The sequence below is a fragment of the Xyrauchen texanus genome, chromosome 24 (genome assembly GCF_025860055.1).
Source record: "Xyrauchen texanus isolate HMW12.3.18 chromosome 24, RBS_HiC_50CHRs, whole genome shotgun sequence".
Taxonomy (NCBI): Eukaryota; Metazoa; Chordata; class Actinopteri; order Cypriniformes; family Catostomidae; genus Xyrauchen; species Xyrauchen texanus.
Genome location: NC_068299.1, coordinates 38,043,441 through 38,063,301, shown reverse-complemented (window position 1 = coordinate 38,063,301; position 19,861 = coordinate 38,043,441). Strand labels below are relative to the sequence as shown.

Here is a 19,861-nt window from a genome sequence, read left to right as displayed (position 1 = left end):
AAATATATAAACAGGAAATCAAATGCATTTGAGTCAACTACCTTCTGCTCTTTGTTTCCTTAGACCCCCTGAATGCCAGTGTCGCCCTGTAAAATACAAAAGCACAAATTTCACAATTGCATTGTAGCTTTTGTCCAAGAAATATGATGAGATGTAGTTAATGGCCAATGTTTTGCAAGGGGAAACCCCAAAATTCTGATACTGCTGTCAACAATTTGTGTTTGTGTAAAAGAGAGCTGCAAAACTCTGGAAAACTGTGTGCTGTAATGTGTCCTAATCGGAAAATTGCCCTGGAATTTTACACATTAGCTCAAGCTGTAATTTTGTGAACTCTGACTTTCTTCTACTCTGCACAACGAACATGACGTTCTAAGTGTTTGTTTTCAATGTTTCTGCTCTTACCAGAACTATTTTTATATTTCTTTCTGTATGTGTGTGCATTTGAGTTCAAAGTCCAAAGGCTCCATCATTTCTTTCCTTTTTTTTATTTTGAAAATGAATAATAACTGAAGGAACAAAACCAATACTTTCCATTTTCTAAATTCTCCCCATGTGTATTACATAACATATTAATACAACATCAGGCTCTTTCTCTGATCAAAACATTGTTCATGTTTCATAAAATGTGTTGGAAGTAAATATGTCTTTAATGCATTGAGGAGTCATCAATACTGTAAGAAAACATTCACGTGATGCTGAAATAATGTTTAGAAAACAGATGGCCTACGCACGAGTTGGCATGGCTCTTACCATATGATCATTCGCATATAATGCTAGAGCCTCTGTAGAAATACGATTATTTTCAAATATATATATGAAAGTCTTGTCCACATGGACATTTATTGGCATGTATAGAGATCTTCTCAGAAGTTTAGATATCAGTGGAGGGCTAATGCTGGAAAGAGAACAGAGTAGTCAACAGTTTCAGTCTAACTCACTTTGAAGTGTGACGGCACCCAGAGCCAAGTGACTGCATGCAGCCAAAAAACTGCTGTGCTAACAGTGTAGAGCTGTGCATCGCAGACATGACTGCAGTGTGAAAACATGCTGGGTTTTTACGCTGTTAGATGACGCCAGGTGTGTTCTTGAACTGCCGGCAGCAGAAGGCTTTTCTCCATTCACTGTTTTGGTGAATGTGTCAGATCAAAAAGACAGTACAGCAATTTGTCAAGGCCCAAATTAATTTGATGACATGCTGTATAAGTATGCATTTCATAAATGTTAATATAGTTGTCTATCACAGAAGTTCTCTACAGAAGCCTATTTGTACATCAGACTGTGCGCTGCTCACTGTAAATGCTGACATCATCATAATTTATTATCGAGGAAAGGGCTTTTAAGAAAGCTTATAGGTTAACTTTTTCGGCATGGTGGAAATGGATGGGTGACCTGACATCTTTCATATTTATTTATATAGCTAAAGCATTTTCCCCTATAAATAACTTCACTTTATTTTGTAAATTGATTAACTTTTTAATCTCAAATGTGATAATATAAAGTTCTATTAACTTAAAAGTTATACAAATGTAATATAACAAATACAATAATTCAGATAATTCAAATACATAATATTATTGTGGCAGAAATAAAGCATTGATTAGAGTAGACCAATACGCAAAGTGGTTTTGGAAGTCAATATATTGTTTGTTTTATTTCCATATACTGTAATTGATCATAAGGCTATTTTTGCCTACTCTAGACAGCAATACATTTTCAACTGAGTTTGTCAAGCTCTCACCAGACATGTCCTTTCTGGTTTGTCTATGTACACATGTGTCAGACAGATGCTCTTGGAGCATCTCACTTAAGTTTTGTCACAGATCAGCATGTTTTACCATGTTTTAGGACACTGTGTCAAGTTTAAAGTAGGTCTCGAGATCCCAGCCTTCCATTGTGCTCAGTCCAGCTATGTTTGTTAGCAAAATCATGTAATTAGTGAAAGGCTCCTTATTTATTTTGTAATGCCTGCTTTTGATGGTAAAAAAGTCACGTTGCCTGTACAGCTCAGGGAACTGCCCACTCTCACCTATGTCTATGGTACAGCCCCAGGCTGAGGCTGCGCTGACTGCCCCATGCTGACTACATGCTTATTATAGAATGTATGTATGGGTCAGGGGGCATCATTTATTGCATCCATTTTATTAACCCGTTATTTTTCATATGATTAAGCACACAAAATGAACACAAACTTAAACTGATAGCCCTAATTTCGAAGCATTATTTGTTTAGATGGCCATAGGTTCGCGGCACTCATTGCACCCATTGAAGCTCAGCTATAGTTCCAGTGTATAGATGAAGCAGTGAGGGTACTACACAAAGGTATTAACAAACCAAAAAAAGGACTATCATAGTTTTAGAATCAAAGGTATTTTTGTATTTTAGACTGCAGAAATAATCTGGGATATCTGGGGCAGTAAACCGATACTGACGCTTGATTTACACATCTGCAGTAACCCCTCCATAAAGTCAGCTACATGACAGAACATAAATGAACGGATGTAGAAATATGCTAGATTTACAGGACAAAGATTTATAACAGATGATTCACATTACACCTGGACCACAGCTCTGTCAAACAGTGCTATGTCTACTTGTAACTTCTTGCAAGAATCAAAATGTCCTTTTAATGAGGCAACTTTTGTTCAGTTTGGGATATATTCCATATTAGTTATAATTGAAAGGCATATTAATTATGCTTTGCAAGTACAATAAATATTCAAATTAAATAATTGAAGATGGCTTTTGGACATGCTGTAACTGTGAATTGAGATCATTACCTTGGGGCCTGGTCTACCAGGTAATCCCACCTGCCCCTATGGAGACATAACATGTTTTAGTATTTTGCAGTTAATAAACTTGAATATTTCAAAAGCTTTAGAATATTTATCCATAATGCTCACTTTTAGTCCAGGGGGCACAATAAATCCCGGACTTCCTGGCTTCCAGCGGATCCCTTGTAACCTTGTGGGCCTTGAAGATTGCATCACTTTATAAATCTACCAGAAGACAGGGTGTATTTTCTCTGTTGTAGAATCTCAAGGTAAAATATTCAGTTGGCATTTACAGAGGTCACATATAGCTCAGTGAAGTGATTTCTTTCGATAAGCACTTACTGTTGGTCCTGGAGGGCCCATGTTCCCTGGAGGCCCTTGTTTGCCTTTTTCACCCTGTGTGAAATACAGTCCGTTACATAACCAAACAAAACAATACTGGGTCTGGTTGCAATTTTGATTCTAATTCCACTTTTTGTACAGTTTGTGAAGTACTGGGAGGAAGAACTCATTCAGTAGTTCTCAAATCAGTCAATAGAGGTTTAAATAGTGAATCGATTCAACAATTCATCTGATTATAGCAGCTGCGATGTACTGTAACATTGTGTTGAGAACAACTCAACAGAAACATTTTTGTCTCTATATTGTCTTTGTTACGGTATTTAGTGATAACTTTCGATCACATTCGATTCAGAGTGTAAAATCACAACTCTGCTAAAATATGAATTATTTTGCCATGGTGTAGTAGATTCAGTAACAGTAAAGGAAACACTGGCAGAATATTTTACGAAGGTGTTCTGTCTCGATTCCTAACACCAAAACTTCAAAATTTGGTCACCCTTTCACCAGCTTGTCCATTTTTTCCCTCAAGTCCCCATGGTCCTTGATAAGCCTCCAGGTGATAAACCATGAGATCAGAAGCAAGCTAGTGTTCATGAAAACATAGAACAAAACACACTGAAGAGTTCAGTTTAAACATCTGTACCTCATTACCAGGGTCCCCATCTCGCCCGATCAAACCCTGATCACGGACGATACCCTGAAATATTCCAACATGTCAGCACTTGACCTAGTCAGTAACTCAACAGATCAGTTGTTATCATGACTGGTTGATAAGGGAATTTCCACCCATTCCACCAACTCATCCTTTTGGGCCTTGAATACCATATGGACAGTAAAAAGATAAAGGTGTACCATCATGCATAGAGGCTAATTCTTTTCCATAGTCCACGTGATTGATTAAACTTTGCAGAGGAGTGTCAAAAGCAGTATGATTTGTGGGAGTGTGAGAACGTAATAACTAGAATACGTACTGGCTTTCCCTTTTCTCCAGGTGTTCCTCGCTCACCAGGATCTCCCACAATCCCCTGTCACAGCAGAGACAGTATATAAGCGTAAATCATAAACTCTCAAGATTACAATGACTGTTGCACCATTTTTAAAAAAAAGACCAAAAATCCAGCTTTACTACATGTGGTAGCAACTGACTGCATATACAGTAATTTACCAGGACTTTCACACAAGTTTGTTTGAGTGAGAATCTGTATGTGACTTTCAAAAACAATTTAATTTACCCAAAGCCGCAACATTTTTGGGCTTGTTTAACACTTGCTTTTCAAAGCTGGCTTTTTGAAAAAAATATGTTGATGCTTAAATTATGTCCCAGACATCAGTTTAATTCCTGTTCAAACCCAGAGACCTCATAGAAATCTGAAGACAGTGGGTTTCCTAAAAGCATTTGCCTTGTTCTACCAGACTTTGGGTGGGGGGAGGGGGTCTTTTATTTTCTTGTGGGCTCCAAAAACCTAATGATACCCATAAAGAACATCAAAAATGTATTTTATTTCAAAATGAAAATAAATAAATAATATTTATATTAAAAATACATATTTTGCTAAAAGAAAATGAAGCCTATTTTTAGGACAATTACGATATTACAGGTTTTTATATAGTTTTTAATCATTTTTGTATAATTTTTTTTTTATTAATCACACAAATTGTCCTTATTATAATGTATATTATGTATTTATTTATATATATACTGTTATATAAATGTTGCATAGTATTTAAAGTAACAAAGTATTTGCAGCAACAATTTCAGTGTGCGGATAATATTTTTTTATTTAATTCATATTTATTTATTAATACTATTTTTTATACTTCCTTTTTTTTTTTTTTGCCTTTTATTCTTAGTATTTGATATACTACCTTGATTTATTCTGATGTAAATGTATAAATAATATTTTGTTTTACTGTGATATAGTAAAAGAAAAGCTGTTTTACAGTAATAAGAATAAATTAACAATTAACTTAAAATGACTGGATATATTATAGTAATGAGAATTTGGGGGAAAATAGTTGCTTAATTGTCATAAAAATAATGTCACAATGCAGAAACATCAATTGTCCTGAAAATAGACTTATTTTTGGAAAATATCTTTAATTTCCTTTTTTTTTTTTTGAGATTTACTCCAAACAGTGCTAAAATATTTTCACCTTAAAAATTCCACCTTAAGCCTCCACTATAAATACAATGATGAATCATTCAGTTTGTGCACACTCATTTAGTATCCCACTAGTTGACAGATTTTGAATTTAAGGGCAGTCTATGGGTCTTAAATGTCATGAAGCACAATGCTGAATGTCTCAAGTCTGTTTTTTATACCTGGCGACCCCATGGTCCTCGAGACTCTTCAGCACCAGGTAAACCCTCATTTCCCTGTTGTAATAAGACATGGAAATTATGAGATTTGTTAACAAAATGGAGCAAATCTGTTTCAGAGACAATAATAAACCAGATTAAAGGAGAAAACTTGCCTTCACTCCCTGATATCCCGCAATACCCTCGTATCCTTGTTCTCCTGATGCACCCTGGGAGATGTGGTGTGGAACACATGAGTCATTCATATCCACAATAACACAAGCCATCGTGCATAAATTGTTTGAAGAAAATGTTCTAGAGCAAAACTTACAAATTCCCCTAGCAGGCCAGTTTCACCCTGCTCTCCTGGAGGTCCTCGCACTCCCTGTGATCAGATGGACAATATCACAGCGTAACACTTATTAGTCAAGGACAATGGATTGCTTACCCTGATGTCCTTAAGATGAATCATGCAGAAGAAAATAATCTTTACGTTTGTGAACTAATTTTGAAATAAAGTGCCAGCTAAATGTACTCATGCACTTAAAGGGTTAGTTCACCCCCAAAAAATGTGTTATCTTATAATTTACTCATCCTCATATCATCCCAGATGTGTCTGACTTTCTTCTGCAGAAAACAATAAAAAAAAAAAATTAAGAATATCTCAGCTCTGTAGGTCCATGCAATGCAAGTGAATGGTGACCAGAACTCTGAAGGTCGAAATATCACAAAGGCATCATAAAAGTAATTCATACAACTCCAATGGTTTAAATCAATGTCTTCTGAAGCGATCCAATCGATCCTTCCTATAGTGCCATCTAGCACTCTACACATGCGTTAATCACTAGAGGGGTAATCGAGCTTGAAATCACGATTGCCAAGGGGACTGCTGTCAAGATGTACAGTGAAAAAGGAGTTACAATTTGGTCTATTCTTACCTAAATCGACTGGATCGCTTCTTAAGATATGAATGAAACCACTGGAGTAACACTGTATGGATTACTTTTATGATACCTTTTTGTAAAATTTGAACCTTCAGAGTTCTGGTCACCATTCACTTGCATTATATGGACCTACAGAGCTGAGATATACTTCTAAAAATCTTAATTTGTGTTCAGCAGAAGAAAGTCAGAAACATCTGGGATGACATTTGAAGTGATGGTGGCGTAGTGGGCTAAAGCACATAACTGTTAATCAGATGGTCGATGGTTTGATCCCCACAGCCACCACCATTGTGTCCTTGAGCAAGGCACTTAACTCAAGGTTGCTCCAGGGGGATTGTCCCTGTAATAAATGCATTGTAAGTCGCTTTGGATAAAAGCGTCTGCCAAATGCATAAATGACAAGAGTGGAGTAAATGATAAAGAGAATTTTCATTTTTCACTATCCCAGTAGGCAATGTCTTGCATTAGATAACAAGATATCAATGCAAGTGGCATCTGTAAACAAATTATGCTTTTTTCAGATCCAACTTTTCTGAGCCACTTTTTGCAATGACTTTTTACCAAGGGGTCAAGGTTTGACTGGTTTGAGCAGTTAGCCCAATGTAGAGGCCATAACCACACCATTCTGAAGGCAAAAGACATTTTTCTCTATTGACAGCATTCAATAGAAGTACGATAATACAAAAGTACGGTAGTTGAGTATTAAGACATGCCTAGATTATATTTTTCTGCTGCTCCAAAGTGATTAGTTGCATGGCATTTATGGCTCGGTTGCTTGGCTGCACAAGCCAAGAAACTACAATTAAAAATATAGCTATAGTAGTGATGATGGGCCCAAGTACCATGGTACATTTTCACCCGGTGGCTTTCAGAAAACAATGCCAGGTGGCGCTATGACCATGACCCAAATCACCCGCAAAATATCCACATCCATGTGATTAGCCCCAAGACTAAAAATATATCTCAGTTTTGATCTAAATCACTCACTGCACACAGAAGATATGAGACACTTCCTGTTTTCATTTTTCGCCATTCATTTAATACCTCGCCATTGCAACATCATTCGATATATCAAAAATCAGTTCACAATTTAGCATCATCAATGTCTTGGCATAATATTGTCTAAATGTGGTGACAGTTTTATGAATCACCAAGGAGGAGTATTTAAAAGTTCAGAGACTGCAATTTTCAAAAAATCAAAAATGGCAGACTTCCTGTTGGGCAGACCTTATGACTATAATTATGAAAGTTACCCAGCTTAATGAGAAATATATATATATACCAATTTTGGTGACTGTACGTTAAAATGGGGGTTCTACAGAGGTCATTTTACATGCCCATTTTAAACCTGTTAATTGTCACTGGCCAACAGGTGGGCCGTTTGAGTGTGGCTAAGTATGTTCACATACTTAGTATCTGCAATTAGAACATTACAGTGAAAAACATATTTTAAAATGTTAAAAGAGTGCATTTTTAAAACATGCGACAGTAGGCTACTTATGTTTCTTGTTTTCTGCTTAGAAAAAACAGCATGCGTTTCGTTAGGCTCGTTTGAGATGAGCCAGTTCTGCGCAGAACTGATCACCAGTGATCACCAACAGGTGCATGCAGGTTAGAAATCTATCCGACTTGCTGTGATATCATGACCACATATGTCAAATACTCCAGTGAGAGCAAGGTGGCCGCAGTTGTAGCAGGCAGGCGACACAGTTGCATTATCCAAGTTGCGCGAATTGCAAGCACGATGGGAAATTACACATCTTAATGCTCATTGGCTTAAACAACCGTGATGTTTTGTTCTCTTTTAAAATGTTTGATTTTTTTTTATCTCTAATATCATGTTTTGATGTGTATAAATTATATTTGAATATTCCCAACATTCTGGGTTATGTGTTTGGTATCATATTTCTGAAATATCTAAAATACATGTCTTTATAAAACAAAACATTTACAGAAAAACACGTCGCATGGGAGGAATTAAATAACAGGTACATTGAGAATTTTGTTCATATTAATTTTCATTTAAAAGCAACTGAATATTAATTGCATTCACGTTATTAACAGCAAAGCACTTGAACATGAACCACGCGATATCTGCCTTTGATCTCGTAGCGGCTGATCAACTATGAGAAGTGAGAACTGTCCGACTTGACAGCTCTTATTTCACTCCTCCCCAGACTGCACCAGCCTGCTCTTATCTACTTTCAAGGAGAGGCGTTTGACTTCTCAAACGAGCCTAACATGAGGGTCCACGGGTAAAAATTGACCATTTTATCCAAAACATCGAAAATAGGGGGTAAATGGGGAAAAAGCCCCACTAATCCTCTATTTTTATGTTAAAATGTCTCATTTCAATAAAATATTGATAGTAATTAATTTTTATGCAATCAAAATCGATCGCTGTGTTCAAAATGGTTCACTCATTCACTAATTCCTATATAATGATTGGCAGTGAGTGCACTATGTATCAACAGTGAGTGAACAAAATGAGTGAGTAAATTTGGATGCTGATGTATATACACTGAGCATCGGCGCTCTGGGGCTGTCGCAGACACAACTTCACATAGGATCTTTTAAAATAATTGGGCCCGGTTGCATAAAGCACTTTAAGTGTCATTTTCCCTTAAGAACGCCCTAAAGTAACCATTAATTGTTATTTAAGGGGTTTATAGGTAAAAAGTCATAATCCCTTTCGGTTTCCCTTAAAGTCGCCCTGAAGTGCCTTGACAAGCGAGGTTGGAGTAACTGTTTTAACATATTTCCTACTAAAACAGGATGTGGGGGTGGGACTTGTCAAACTACTTGCCACATTTTTAAACCAGCCAATAGGTTTTGGTATGTAGCCACACACTGACACACACCCCTTTTCATCATGCTGATCAAGCTAGAGCACTCTTACCGGGGAAACTTGAGAGGCACTGTCAGTATCGGCCAGCTTTTCCAAATATTTGAAAACTGGACAATGATCTAACTGTGTCAAAATGACTACATTACCTGCCCACAAACACAAAAAGATGACCTTAAAGGTAATAAGTATAGATGAAAAGTAGCAAGACTTTAATTTTGATCTCACAGGATCTTTAAGTATAAATGTTTTACTCAAAAACACCCTTAAAACACGTTAAGTGTTTAAGCCCCTTAAGTGCTATTTTTCGAAGTAAACTTAAACGTTGGTAAGTTAAAGGTTTTCAAAAACAAGATGGCTTAATTTATGTAACTAATACAGTATGTCAAGGCAATTTATTTCATGACTGAAAAACTATTGCAGGAGTACATATTTCACCATCACATAATATGAGAGATCGCCAACAAGCTGGAGGGTGAACTAATAGGAAAACACACACAGAAACATGCCTAGTATTTTCTGCTCTATGCATCTTTATAAACTGTATAAATGGATGCATTAAAATCTTGTTTACTCAGATAATTGTGCAGATGTGGACTTTTGGGAATCATTCACCATTGGAGTTTGGCTGTCCTCTATTTAAATTTCTGGTACTGTGTCTGAATAAAAACTGCCACCAAAAGGTAATTTTATGATATATAGTCCGGAAATTTGGATCAGATCTAGGTTAGACATGTGGCTTTGTTTTTCTAATATTTTAACATTTCAGTTGATATTTTTAGTATATTTTATTTATATGAAAATTAAAAAGTTTTTGCAATATATTTTCATTACAATAACCTTCTATAACTTATTTCACTTTAAAAACTGTTTTCACTTGCATAATAAACTGCCAAGAGTCTTCTTTAAAAAGAGACCAGGCTTAGGTTTGTACTACCTAGCATTCATGATAACAACCATTTAAATTTACACCCAAATATATGAAGAAATGAATAAAAACAATTAATGTGTTGCCATTTCAACACTATTTAAGACATCAAACATACCAAACAACCCAAACAATCTAAAGAATTTTAAAGCAACTCATGTTAACACAAGAGGGCTATTTCAGTCTGTTAAAATTGCCTTACTTCCTGCTGCGTTGGTGGCGCTATGACCATGAACCATAATAGCTGCATAAATGTGATCTGCCCCCATTACTAAACATACAGCTGAATTTTCATCAAAATCAAACAATGCACACTAAAGATGTAAGGAACTACCTGTTTCGCATTTTTGCCCTTAAAGGGGTCATGACATGGGTTTTTTTTATTGTATTATTATGTTCCCTTAGGTGCAATTATAGTATTAATATATTTTTTTTTAAGAAAAACTTTTAAAATCTAGTGATTTATGACCTTTTCCCACCCTGTTTCTCATCCTCTGATTCAAACAGTCTGTTTTGGGGGCGTTTCCATTTAAGACTTCAGTGTTAACGCCCACTGTTATGATTGGCTAACGCCAGTGCCTATGTATCAATTATTGACGCCTCCAGCCAGAACAATATGCAAGTAAACTAAGTAAAAACACTGTGATTATTCATAATGAATGAAATTGCGCTTTAAAAAGTAGTTTAAAGTTTAAAATAGATTACTTACAGTTTGCGTCGTCGTTGTTCCCAGAATAGTCGGCACGGACTTATCTTTGAGCAACAGTTTTCTGGCAAAGCCAGCATCATATTGAGATTTGTTCTCAAAACAGTCATCCTTAAAATGTACAGAACAAACGCTTAAGTTAACACTGCCGTGACTGGGACGTCCGCAAAAAATAAACTGCATCCATTTTTCCCTGACGTTTGGATCTTTCGGCAGCTTATTCAGAGGTTTTGTTTGACCACAGCCAGGAACAGCACATCTGTGTGGCATCGTAATTTTCCTGTGCACAAGTAGTCTCTGTCACAGCTCGCTGTCCATCGACTGAACACTTGTGAGGCGCACGGCGATACTGAAATGAGCGTAGTTGTCTTAGCGCTTAAAGCGTAGTTATCTTGTGCTGGAGGCGGTCATATGCAAACGCTGTTACGTCACTTCTAACCGACACGTCACTTCTAACCATGAATCCAGAACGAGCTGTATTTTGAGCTTGATTAAATAAATGATTCGTTTAGAATGGGGAGGACGTCTTAAAATATTAAACTTGCAGGACGTTTTAATGATACAAAGACCTCTTATATACCAAAAGATCAAGGCAAATTTGGTTTCTCATGTCATGACCCCTTTAATTTATTGCCTCGCCATGGCAACTCTGTTATATTAAAAATCTGTTCACAAATTAGCATCTTCAATATCTTGGCATAAGGTTGTCTAAAGTTGGTGACACACATGCTAAGTACCCCAAAAGTACCGAAAACCTTGAAAAGAAGAAGAAGAAGAAGAAGAATCCTTAAAAGAACTATAGGGCCTCTGCACTTTCAGCGCTTGGGCCCTAATAATAGTAATCCGTAGAAGAACAATAGGGTCTCCATACTTTCAGTGCTTGGGCCCTAATGAACAGGAATGCTAAAAGCTAGCTCTCTTCAGGTACTGTAGACTTCCTTGCGTTCAACCATCCATAATTGCTGTGTACAGTATGTATGAAATACAAGTGCTACTCTTTGGTGAAACTGTTTTATAAGGCTGTGAATATGTAAAACAAAAATAAAAACAAAATCCTTTAAACATTTCAGCACGGACTTCTGTCTTTTAATGCTTTTTTGCCTTATGGCCAGTAGCTCCTTTTAACCCTTTCAGTCCTTTGGGTCCTCTGTCACCCTGCAAGAGAGAAGACGATTATTATTGTGAACTTGTGGATGCAAAACAAAAACACAAATGCCATCAAGGTGCACTGTGCAGGTGTATAGTGTCTTACCTCATGACCTCGAAGCCCTCTCAGCCCTTTTTCTCCTTTAATACCTTCTTCATCCTGTAAGACACAAGCTGATAAAGTCAGTGGGCCCGTCCAGAAATGCCAACCAAGGGATGATGCAATGAAGCCACTTACCTTGGGCCCAGGTTCTCCTATGTGTCCGTAATCTCCAGTGTTTCCACGTCTCCCCTGAATCAAGAAGGGTTTGAGATGAATTTTTGCAAAGCTGCTTGTAATAGTCCACAGTATGTAACAATATCAACAAATGCAGACTTTAATTGGCCAGTATGTTTGGCCAAAGACTGAAGGACTCGGTTTACAGCACTGGAAAATGGCAGCATGTATTCCACTATATGACTGCCTGGAGCTTTATAGTGGCTTGGAGAGGGTACCCTCCCTGTTTGTATAAAAATGCACTTGACCAAACAGGATCCTTTCTCACACAACTGAATAACTGCCAATAGCCTGCAGAGGATTAGATGGGGTTTTAATGAGAAAAACCTATATTAAATGGAAAGCAGTGGAAGCCTAAACTTCATGAGGCCTGCGAGCAGAATGTTTTCTTGCTAATTTATTTCTATAAAGTGAGTGACACATTTTACATCTGCAACAATGCAATAATGATATGTTAGTGATGTTTCTCAACTGTTGATCTGCACCACAGAGGTCAGTTGTAATTTGGTCTATTCATCCAATATACATCCCTTCACTTCATTTGTAAGCCGTTATCTGGCCCAGATGGAATTTTGCTTTATCTGCACTGATTTTGGGGAAAATCTCCATAGTGAATTTAAGCATGGCAAAATTTGTTCAGTGGAGTACTACAATCTTTAGCCATCTTCACAGAGATTGTGCTTGTATGCACAACAATATGCTCATAACTATCAAAAATCAGCTAATTCTAAAAACCCATAAATGCTTATAAAAAATAAAAACATGCTAAAATTATATTTAATGTCAAAACCAGAAAAAAAACCCTAGTATATCAAAACGTCTCTGGTTATTTAACCGTAACCCCTGTTGCCTGATAAAAGCGGAACAAGATGCAGGGCTGAATTAGCGGTTCGGGAACAATTTTACACATAAAGTTGTGACCAGCTGTTAATATGTGTGCAACACGTCAATGAATCTGACCAGAATTTATAGCCTCTGCTGGTGTCATCATTGGATGAACCTGTAGCAGGGCTATAAATAGATGCGTCACAGGTGGATCATCAGGTATTTGGTCTGAAGAGCAGTCCTGGGGCATCCCAGTGCAGCAATGAAGCGCAGTATCTCGTACCGCTTTTATCAGGGAACAGGGGTTAAAGTTAAGTAACCCGAGACGTTCCCTGTCAAAAAGTTACACTTTGATGCTGCGCTGATTTAGCGCTTTGAGAACGAGAATACCCACGCCGCTGCACTATGGATGTCTGGATCCCTTACGGTTGTGTAGTTGTGCTCACAAGAGCACGAGAGGTCTCAGACATGAGCTTGTGATGTTGACTCAAGGATGTTGAACATCCAAACTATTAAATCTTATGAATGTGGGCAGAGAGGAACAGCCTGCCGCATCACAAACATGCTGCAAAGGGACACCTCTAGTCAAGGCTTTAGAGGAGGCGACCCCTCTGGTAGAGTGAGCCCTGATACCTACTGGCGAAGCTTGACCATGCGCCTCGTAGGCCAGGGCAATAGCGTCCCTCACCCAATGCGACATAGTCTGCCTGGTGGCCGCTGCCCCCCTGTTGCGGCCCCCATGGCAAACAAATAGTTGCCCTGACTTATGCCACTAGTGCGGTGGACATAAGTCTGAAGGGCATGGACAAAGTCTATGAAGTCTTTCCTGCTCCAGCGTAGCAGAAGGCTTCGAGAGTGACCGGATGTACAGTCAAGAATGGAACCTTAGGCAGGTAGTCAGGATGAGGGTGCAAAATTGCTTTAGCCATTCCTGCGGCAAAATCTAAGCAGGCTGGCAAGACAGACAGAGCCTGTAGAAGCCCAGTTCTTTTTAGAGAAGGAATTGCCATAAGAAAAACCATCTTGAGAGTCAGAATTTTATCAGACGCTGATAGTTTGGAGCGTTTGGGGGGTCTCTTGTTCACGTGGCCAGTCTAACTGTTGTCTGGCCACAGCCCGAGTAACCACCTCGAGTAATTCCTCAGCCACTTTATTATTGTGCGTGGAATGTTCAGAGGTTCAGCGTCCCCCTCGTGAACCGAAGAGGCGCCGAAGCGTGCTTCAGGCTTACGAGAAGGATCAGCTGGATCTGGGGAGAGAGTGAGCTATAGGCCAGATCTATTTGAGAGCCCCACGATGAAAGAGTGGGCGCTAGCTCTTGGATGTAAGCGAGACGAGTGCGAAGCATTTTGACTGTAAACAGATCACAATGCTATAAAACCATGGCCTCTAGCCTCGGTCGCTAGTGCATCACATAAGGCCAGGAGAGTTAGGTTTACACACTGCAGAGCTATCACATACCAGCTGGCTACCATTACACGTCAACACCTTTGTCTGCATTCTGACGGCTTATTACATTTTGCTGCACAACACATATGTTCCCTGTCAAAAAGCTACACTTTGATGCTGCTCTGATTTAGAACAACTTTAGGTGTGACCAGCTGTGAATATGTGGCGACCGAGGCCAGAGGTCATGGTTTTATAGCCTCCTTGCTAGCATGTCCGACCCCCATGCACTTAACACAGATCATCGAAGCCCGCTCAGGGCGGGTCGAATAGGACCAGTGACACTGATGCCATGACCCGGTTGGGAGTGAGGTTTAGGGGGTGTGTGGAACGGTAGCCAGCTGGTACGTGATTGCTGTGCAGTGTGTAAACCTCAATCTCCTGGCATAAAGAGATGCACTAGTGACCAAGGCATGGCTTTATAGCCTCCTTGTTAGCGCATCTGACTCCCGTGCCTGGGATCCCGTGCCTGGGTCGAGTAGGATCGGTGACACGTGCAATGTGCAATGGGGATAAATGGCGAAAATCTACATATGCCAATTGTTTTTTACTTAAATCGTTTATGACCATACCCCCTTAAATGAAAACCATTTAAGCATCTATATGACCTTACATGCTACCAGCTTATTTAACATAATCAGTGTTAGATTGTGAATTTAAGTGCACTGCCAGCATCTCTGTGCTGTCGGTTACTTGCATTTATACATTTAGCAGATGCTTTTATTCAAAGTGACTTACACAACATTGAAAATGTTACAAAACAATTTACCAGTATGTGTGTTCTGTGGAAATCAAAGCTATGACCTTGGCATTGCTAGCACTATGCTCTACCAGTTGAGTGACAGGAACATTCGATGCCCTTCTTACAGCCTCCAACTGTATCAGGTAGATAACTGTCTGAAATCCATTTGGTAGTTGGTACTTATCTCATTGCGACACTGCTCAATTGTATAAATCTGATCTTTGCTCAACTTTTTCACATAACCAGTGTTAAGGGTTGCCAACTGTCCTGCAATATCCAGGACATCCCATGTTTTGTCCCAAATGAAGACGTCCTGTATGGGATGCCTACTGTCCCATTTTGAAGCAATAAAACCCTCAAGGAGGACCCCATCATTTGGACAGTGCAACACTCAAGGGGAACTCCCATCCCACATTGAAAAGCATCCCGTATTCATGCAGCAAAAAGTTAGCAAACCTAACATTGCTTGTTCCACTCATGTCACTTCAAATCATCAACTCTCATTGAAATTAAAAGACTTCTGGTCGCTTTATCGCTGAAAATCTCTGTCACTGTGAACACCCCTTCATTGGTTGCTGAAACATCAAATTTGCCAAAAATAATTAAGAACCAAACATGGAAGATTTTAAATATGTAACCTTCAGAGCTTTCTGCTGAGTTCTGCGGGCACCGATTGCTTGGGGGTGCAAGTCTTTATTAAACAATGAGTCTCTTAACACAGTTAGCAAGAAACTCCCTTAAACTCCCTCCCTCCCTGTGCAATTTGTGGACTAACCTATGGGAATAGGAGCTTGCAGAAGACGTTATAGAGTCAAGTCATTTTTATTTGTATAGCACCTTTCAAAACACACAAAGTTTTAAAGAAGCTTTACAGAAAATCATGCATTAACAGAAAATTAAACTGTAATATCTATAATGTCTTAGTCATCATTGTGTAGTTTGAAAAAATATGATTGTGAGTCATGTTTAAAAATAAGTAATTAAATAATAATTGTCTTGGAGTATTACAAACTCTTCCCAGTAGAAAGAGACCTCACTAAGCAGCAGATGAACAGTGTCTCTACAGGGCAGGAAGGGCACTTAGTAGCCCCCAGCAGGGCAGCAGTAAACACAACCTTGCCTCTCTGCTGCACAATCCATCAGTCAGCTATTCCAGTCCTACAACATTCATACAGTACCACATTATCAAACTTATGGCCATATATATCTGGCTGGAAAAATGTAGGTGTGATAATGTGGATGGCAAGAGTAAGAACACATGCATTTTTGGACAGATAAAACTGGTTGATAGTGGAAGTGTATGAGCATCTCCACAGTTCATTTTTAGAAGTGCACATGTTCACTGTGTTGCATGCTGATGGGGCTGACTTTTAATATATTATTCCAGTATGCCACAGAGAGCTGGACTCGGATCAAAGAAGTAAATTAGTCATAACTCTGGGGTGGAAAGAACCAAGTCTACCGCCCAAGGTTGCTCACAAACTTGGGCCTTGCTTGCATAGCCCAAATGTATACAAGTAATTGGATCCTGATGCATTATGTCATGTCCTTTAATTAAGTTGATCAGGAGACATTGTCCTGTATTTTTGCAGGGCCTGTTTGGACTCTAATGGCTTCTCTTCCTTTGAGTTCATCTCAGAGACTCGGAGTCTGACACCACAACTGATTTTTCCATTTGTTTATTTATACCACTGCAACTCAAAAGCAAATGGGTGTACAGTAAATATAAAGATTCTGCAAAGAGTTTAAAATGTTTAGTCACATTGAGTATGGTGGAACATTGCCAATAGTATTACAGCATATCACCTATATTTTCTACAGTAGTAGTCACTAACAAAAAGGTATTGTTGTACTACTATGCTTTACAGTACTTTCAAGTCCATTGGAGGACCATAAATATGGCAGGTCATTCTGTAACATATCAATTTATCAAAGAACCATTATTGTATGTGTTGTTTTTTTTTTACGACATTTTCTTGTCCAGTCAAGGAGAAGGTAGTGTTAAGAAATCAAAACCTTGAACAAATTATTTGTAAACATTCATGTATATGTTGTGTCCGAAACCCTTCATGAATGCCACATGTGAGAGTAAAAGAGTTCAGACACAGCAGTAAATGCTTAAGCACTGTATGACTATTTCACCTAATACTATTTGTTTATGAAGTTACAGTCAAAAAACTGACTTGAAATCAATATTTAGGTGTGGTTTGAAACAGGTTTTGTCTTTCATACCACAAAAGCTAAGCAGAAGTGGGGGCGGAGGTCGGGAAAATGTTTTTGCTGTCTGTCTGAACAAAGCCTAAGACAAGCATGTAGAAAGCATTCCACAAAAGACAGTTAAGCAATTCCAGTTCATTCAAGGGATAAAGAAGTTATACTTTTCCAGTCATTTTTTTTATTACCAGCAATTTTGCAAAACATTGCATGGCTCCTTACACGTATTGTGGCAGAGGTGAAATGTTCAATGTGTGGTACTTAAAGCAAGAAAAATTCTCCCCCAAACAGATGAGGTTGTTATGGTGAATGCTTCACTGAGTTTGAAATCAACAAAACCGACCTCCCTACCCTAAACCTTAAATCTAAACCTAACCTATAGTGTCATAAAAAGCAAATGTGAGATAAAAAATGCAATTGCTAATGCAACCATGTCATTTTATAGTGCGGTCACTTTGAAATCACGTATAGACTATAGAATAAAGATTTTGCAGTAGAAATGGGATTCTATGAGACCAGATTGTGACTTACAGAGCATTTGAAATATATGTAGTTTGTACATTCCCTCGGAATGAAGCCCTTGGCCTTGCAGCTGCTTGCGGCATGCTCTACCAGTTAAACTACATAAACACTCTGATTCTTATGTTATGCTTGATATATTCTTAATTATCTTTCAATACCACACAATTATCGCTTAAGTACACACATAATACAGTCCTCACTTATTATGGCCTTTAGCTTACCTAATGCAGTAACTGCCAGTCATTGACAGTGATTGCTCCTGCTGTCAGTAAATAAAATTGTTTCCTCTCACCGAATGAGAGAAGCCGCAATGTTTACCATGCTCTCAGAGTAAGTCCTGACTCTCAGCTTTGTTTCCATCTTCAGTAATGTGCCGAATGCCATTTTCCACAACTTCACTTCCCAGGCAGGAACTATTCCAGGTTAATTCACTCTCCATTTCTCTCTACACTGTCTCATCTTTCAATCCACTTCGCTAGCTTTCATTTCAAACATCATGCTTGTCCAATGGCCCTTAATACCCCCTTATTAAAACCTTAATGACCAGTGACTGTTGCTTATAGCTTGCCCAATCAAACGCAGCAGAGCCCCACACTATTGTGAGAGATTTCAGACAGAGCTCTTACCCAGTTGCCCACTCTGCCTGGATATCCTGTATTCCCTGGCAGACCTCTATGACCCTGTGGAAAAGAGATTGCAATGCATAGTGAGTTTGCGATGAGAGCCATTCCTAGAATGCAGTCAGTGTTAATATCATCAACATAATTTCTGACAAAAATAGTAATTGATAAAGGACTTTTTTATAATTTTTTTATTGCAAGCAATAACTAAGAGATGAAAAAGACACCCCTTACAAATCGAGAGTTCATGGCAAATTTGCCACAAATTCACCACTGAAAATGTTCACATGCAAATGAGATTTGCAGAAAATTGTCCTTTGTTGCCAAAGGTTTGCTGCATGTTCATCACTACCTGTAAAGAGCTGCAAACTTCTGGCAAACATTTGTGACAAATCACAAACTGATTTGCATGTGAAAATAATCAGTGCTTGATAGCTGAAAGCTCTTTTACGATCAAAATGTTTAAGCAAACATACTTCCATAATTTATGTAAGGAATGAACATCTTTTGTATCATGCATAATATATCATGAAATAATTTTGCAAAGACATCTCCAGTTGTGTAAGATCCAATATACTTGTCAGTCGATGGCTTTACTTAAACAACCATTAGATCTTTTAGTCCAAAAGTGTGCGCATTTTGATAAATTATGATTTTCAGAAGCTGACTATTTCTTCAAACAGAAATGTGATTCATGTTCATTTTCCACAATTTATGCAATCTTAAGCACTACAGCACTCTAATACTCTCATATGGTGTGTGTTTTGTTCACCCAGGTAGACAGGCTGCTGCCCTGCAAGATATGATTCAAATATGGACTTATTACATCAGAGGCCACATGACAGGACTTCTGCATACCATACCACATTAGAATGGTATCTTTATAAACTCTGTATAAAGAGTAAAATAAGGTTTTGACTAATAAGACATGTCGTGAATAAATAGATAATTGCGAAAATATATGGTTTGTCTATATTTCACAAGCGTGTTTTATAGGTTTATTATCTGCATAATTACATCTGTCATTTTCTTCAGGATGTATATACTATATTATGCTTTCTTTGTTATTCTATGAACTGATTCCACATTTTATTAGTAAAAGAAGCTCACCCTCAATGATGATTAAACGTAAGATGTGTGCAGTAGATAATGTGCAATCTGTAATGTTTTCAATTTGCAGTCACGGCGCTAACGCTAATGCTGGCATGTTTGACATAGCCATAATAAGCACCTT

General features: G+C 38.2%; 1 pseudogene; it reads right to left on the bottom strand.

The window, feature by feature from the left end:
* The window catches only part of LOC127617768 (collagen alpha-1(XXII) chain-like), a 64,158-nt pseudogene that overhangs the window by 27,022 nt on the left and 17,275 nt on the right, over nucleotides 1–19,861 (bottom strand).